The sequence below is a fragment of the Salvelinus alpinus genome, chromosome 13, assembly GCF_045679555.1.
Source record: "Salvelinus alpinus chromosome 13, SLU_Salpinus.1, whole genome shotgun sequence".
NCBI lineage: Eukaryota > Metazoa > Chordata > Actinopteri > Salmoniformes > Salmonidae > Salvelinus > Salvelinus alpinus.
This window is the reverse complement of record NC_092098.1, coordinates 36,850,842-36,856,925: the sequence shown is the minus strand read 5'-3', so window position 1 is coordinate 36,856,925 and position 6,084 is coordinate 36,850,842.

Below are 6,084 nucleotides of genomic sequence, written 5' to 3'. Positions count from 1 at the left end.
AATTTGTTTATCTGTCTATGTCCTGTGAAATGTTCTTGTTAGTTACAACCTCATGCTAATCGCATTAGCCTATGTTAGCTCAACCGTCCCGTGGAAGGGACACCGATCCTGAAGAAGTTCTAGTAGGTGTCTTGGATACTGCACAAATTTGATCTGGTCTTTTCCTACAGTGTCTTCAGAAAGTATTCAAACCCCTTGATTTTTCCCACATTTTGTTACGTTACAGCCTTATTCTAAAATTGATTGAAATGGTTTTTTCCCTCATCAGTCTACACACAATTCCCAATAATGACAAAGCAAAAACAGTTTTTTAGACATTTTTGCAAATGTATTAAAAATACAAAAAGGAAATATAACATTTACATAAGTATTCAGACCCTTTACTCAGTACTTTGTTGCAGCACCTTTGGCAGCGATTACAGCCTCGAGTCTTCTTGGGTATGATGCAACAAGCTTGGCAGAACTGTATTTGGGGAGTTTCTCGCATTCTTCTCTGCAGATCCTCTCAAGCTCTGTCAGGTTGTATGGGGAGCGTTGCTGCAACGCTATTTTCAGGTATCTCCGGAGATGTTCGATCGGGTTCAAGTCCGGGCTCTGGCTGGGCCTCTCCTGCTTTGTCTTGGCTGTGTGCTTACGGTCGTTGTCCTGTTGGAAGGTGAACCTTCGCCCAAGTATGAGGTCCTGAGCGCTCTGGAGTAGGATTTCATCAAGGATCTCTCTGTTCTTTGCTCCGGTCATCTTTTCCTCGATGCTGACTAGTCTCCGAGTCCCTGCCGCTGAAAAACATCCCCACAGCATGACGCTGCCAACACCATGCTTCACCGTAGGTATGTGCCAGGTTTCCTCCAGATGTGACGCTTGGCATACAGACAAAAGAGTTCAATCTTGGTTTCATCAGACCAGAGAATCTTATTTCTCATGGTCTGAGAGTCTTTAGGTGCTGTTTGGCAAAGTCCAAGCGGGCTGTCATGTGCCTTTTACTGAGGAGTGGCTTCCATTTGGTCGCTCTACCATAAAGGCCTGATTGGTCGAGTGCTGCAGAGATTGTTGTCCTTCTGGAAGGTTCTCCCATCTCCACAGAGGAACTCTGAGCTCTGTCAGAGTGACCATCGGGTTCTTGGTCACCTCCCTGACCAAGGCCCTTCTCCCCCTATTGCTCAGTTTGGCCTGGCGGCCAGCTCTAGGAAGAGTCTTAGTGGTTCCAAACTTCTTCCATTTAAGAATGTTGGAGGCCACTGTGTTCTTGGGGACCTGCAATGCTGCAGAAATGTTTTGGTTCCCTTCCCCAGATCTGTGGCTTCACACAATCCTGTCTCGGAGTTCTACGGATAATTCCTTTGACCTCAAGGCTTGGTTTTTGCTCTGACATGCACTGTCAACTGTGGGACCTTATATAGACAGGTGTGTGCCTTCCAAATCATGTCCAATCAATTGAATTTACCACATGTGGACTCCAATCAAATTGTAGAAACTTCTCAAGGATGATCAATGGAAACAGGATGTATCTGAGCTGAATTGTGTAGTCTCATAGCAAAGGGTCTGAATACTTATGTAAATAAGTGATTTATGTTTTTTTTGTAATATATTAATGCAAAGAGTGGCTACTTTGGGTACTACATGATTCAATATGTGTTATTTCATATTTTGGATGTCTTCATTATTATTCTACAATGTAGAAAATTGTAAAAATTAAGAAAAACCCTGAGTAGGTGTATATATATATATATAGGGGTCTGAATACTTTTTATATAAGGGTCTGAATACTTTCCGAAGGCACTGTATATATATATATATACAGTGGGGAGAACAAGTATTTGATACACTGCCGATTTTGCAGGTTTTCCTACTTAAAAAGCATGTAGAGGTCTGTAATTTTTACAATAGGTACACTTCACCTGTGAGAGACGGAATCTAAAACAAAAATCCAGAAAATCACATTGTATGATTTTTAAGTAATTCATTTGCATTTTATTGCATGACATAAGTATTTGATCACCTACCAACCAGTAAGAATTCCGGCTCTCACAGACCTGTTAGTTTTTCTTTAAGAAGCCCTCCTGTTCTCCACTCATTACCTGTATTAACTGCACCTGTTTGAACTCGTTACCTGTATAAAAGACACCTGTCCACACACTCAATCAAACAGACTCCAACCTCTCCACAATGGCCAAGACCAGAGAGCTGTGTAAGGACATCAGGGATGTCCCACAGAAGATGTGATGCTGTGGGGGTGCTTTGCTGGTGACACTGTCAGTGATTTATTTAGAATTCAAGGCCACTTAACCAGCATGGCTACCACAGCATTCTGCAGCGATACGCCATCCCATCTGTTTTGCGCTTAGTGAGACTATTATTTGTTTTTTTAACAGGACAATGACCCAACACACTTCCAGGCTGTGTAAGGGCTATTTGACCAAGAATGAGAGTGATGGAGTGCTGCATCAGATGACCTGGCCTCCACAATCACCCGACCACAAACCAATTGAAATGGTTTGGGATGAGTTGGACCGCCGAGTGAAGGAAAAGTGCTCAGCATATGTGGGAACTCCTTCAAGACTGTTGGAAAAGCATTCCTCATGAAGCTGGTTGAGAGAATGCCAAGAGTGTGCAAAGCTGTCTTCAAGGCAAACGGTGGTTACTTTGAAGAATCTAAAATCTAAAATATATTTTGATTTGTTTAACACTTTTTTGGTTACTACATGATTCCATATGTGTTATTTCAACGTTTTGATGTCTTCACTATTATTCTACAATGTAGAAAATAGTAAAAAATAAAGAAAAACCCTGTAATGAGTAGCTGTGTCCCAATTTTTGTCTGGTACTTAATGTGTGTGTTACATGGATTGTAAATGTTTTGAACACTCACTGTGAATGGACATGTGATATATGATATATTCTGTTGCCACAGAGTAAATCGATTGGGTGTCAGAGGAAATAAACCCCAATTGATTTTGTGGATTGAACTAACTTCTCATTTAGTGGGTGGGGGTGAGCATTTATTTGATCATATAGAAGTACTGTATTTTTAGCCACATATGGGAGCAAACTAATCTTTAAAGGTGTAATCCGCAGTTGAAACAATAACAAAGCCATTTCCCTGGTGAAAAGCTGAGGGATGGGACTGGAGAAATGTAACCACTCTCAAATTCATAGACAGAGCTTAACATGCAAGGACTGATCATCCATGATACCAACATTATAGTTTGAAGCATGTTTTGAGGCTATACAGTGTTTGTTTACATTTACCTTGTTTACAAATATTGGAGTAAAACAAGCTTATATTTTCGGTTCTGATGCGGTAGGACAGTTTAACTAAGCTAATGAGACATAAGTTATATTCTTCAGGAATCAATGGGTACATATCAGTAATATATAAGTCCAAAAATGTATGTAGCAACTGCAGATTGCCCCTTTAAAATACAAAATGTCCTGTGCTTAGAAACATCTGTTTGATGACGGAAAGGTGGTGCCCTGCCCAAGGGAGGAATGCTGAACATCTTCAAAACAGTAGTGTTGAACAATACAAACCAAAGGGCCGTCTGACAAACTGATATAGTGTCTGACGCAGGATATATATTTGAGCACCTACAGTATATATACACCTCTGTTGTTTGTCTCTCTGTATGCGTGTTATGGCAGCCATGTCCATTTGGGCTCCACTGTGGCTCCTGTATGGACATAGCTGGAGAGAGAAACTGAAGTGTTGTACCTCCAGAGTCGACTGAAGGGATGTTTTGCGGTAAACAAAGGCTTCCTGTTGTCCACCACCAAGGTGGCAAACGGATGCTTTTATTGGAGCCAAGTTTACACCACGCGCTAGGAGGGAACTTCCTTTCACTGGTCGGAGCACAGGTTCAGCCACAGCGGATCTTTATGTTTGATAAACGCTCATGGAGCTGTTCAAAACAAAGTAATGCGACCTCAGTATGGGTTCTGTACTGTGTGTTCCCTTCACATACTCCCTATATTGGACTGTATCTCGAAAAGCTTGTTACTACTCACTACATGTAACTTTCCATGGGGAAATTACAACACATGGCAGCAAATTTAATATGCAGATAAGATGATTCACATAAACATCCTGGTTTTTCAATGCTTGCCAACAGTGCAGTGTCCCACTTCAAGTGTTCATGACTCACCTGCGTAAGTCCAAACAAGCCTGTTTATGTAGCAGCTTGATAAACAGGCACACCCTCTGCGCAGGCCCTGTTATCTGCAACAAAGAGGAAAGGCTAGTCTACAGACTTTATTCCCTATGATTACAATCCCAGACATGATAAACAGCTAGTGTAACCGGTGTGAAATGGCTAGCTAGTTAGCAGTGCGCACTAGTAGCGTTTCAATCGGTAACGTCACTCGCTCTGAGACCTTGAAGTAGGGGGATGGAAACAAGACCGTTACATTGATGCTGTTTATCCCGGATCACTCAATTGGGCTCTGCCCAGCTACTGGGGTTTCTGTGGATGAGGTGGTCAAAGGGGCGTGAGTATAACCAGTATGAAATGGCTAGCTAGTTAGCGGTGCACACTAAGAGCATTTCAATCGGTGAAGTCACTCGCTCTGAGACCTTAAAGTAGTTGTTTCCCTTGCTCTGTAAGGGAAACATGACTTTGTGGAGCGATAAGTAACGATGCTTCATGGGAGGCAGTTGTTGATGTTCAGAGAGCCCCTTCAGTTATTCAAAAACCTCAAAGTAACCTTGAATTTCTGTTCTCAGAACGTTAATAAAACCTTCCAGGAAAACTTTCAGGGAACCATACTAAAGTCTTCTCAGAACCTCCCTGCAACCTAAAAATCTACGTTCCCAGAACAGTTATTGAGTCTTGCCTCCTGTCACTATGCTAAGTAAACACTATAGGTGACATTTTCCTCTTGTAAACACACAAAAAAAGTGTTAAAAGTAACCTAAATATTTTAAATAGTCAGGATGCGGAAGATAACAAAATACATGTTACTAATACTGACCTTGCGATTGCAGCGTCAGTGCAAGAATACATTTAAAACAGGAAATGTCCTCCTATATTGACCTCAGATAAATAATAGACAAGACTTTTGCTCACAATTAAAATATTTTAAGCTTTGATCAAAGCTAACATTTTAGCTGTAGCCATATTAACTTCTATGCTAACCCTGTTGAAACATTTAAAGCGTACAGAACACTGTGAGGCCAGGCTATTTGGCCTAGAAAAGCACATTGTTTTGTCCATTTAGGCAAGTCTTGTGAACACATTGAAGAACAGGAAGTAAATCAATTGAAGTTTGGCACGGCTTTAAATGTTGAGCTTGGCTGGCTGACTCTAATTCATATGGATATCTAACGGCATCATCAGACATCCTTTAATATATTTAGAAGACTACTGACACGGATGCCACCAGTGTGTATTTCAGGCAAGGACCAACTGTTTTGGCAGAGGCAGTCAGGTGGGGGCAGAAGCTAAACGAGCTCATGTACATGGAGGTTGCCCCTGATCAGGCCCTTTAATGGCGGAACAGCAACAGAACATCACAATGAAGTCCCTGGGAAGCACTACCCAGCTTCCTCCTAATTAATACAGGCCAGCACTGGAAAACACATTGGACGTTAATCACCAACAATCCACTGTTTGTTTTCGGAACAAGGCATCCTCAACCGCCTCCCCCTCTCTTTTTCCGCTCAATCGATTATATTTTTAATGGTTTGGTTCCTCTAGTTTTTTAGTTTTTGTTTGTTTACTCTGGAGTGCCCTGGCTGTTTTGAGGAGAGAAGGAGAGAAGGTGTTGTTCCCAGGTCTGGTTCATTCCAGATTGGCCCAGTCTGGAGCACAGCAGCCCTCTATTCACATTGATTATAAATACAAGCTTCTGGTCTGGGTGCGCCTCAGGGTTGTGTCCCCTCTCTTTTTCTCTCCTAGTGGGTGACGTCTCAGCAGGGCAGGGGCTTGGCATCGACTGCTTACAGATTGCACAACAACACCCCTATAAACTCCCATCACAACGCAGACCGCAATAACACGCCATGGCACATGCAGACAGAGAGGAAGACTCAATAGAACCTCATGTCCTCTCCCACATATACTGTATACGCCTCATCCACGTCTGTCAGGA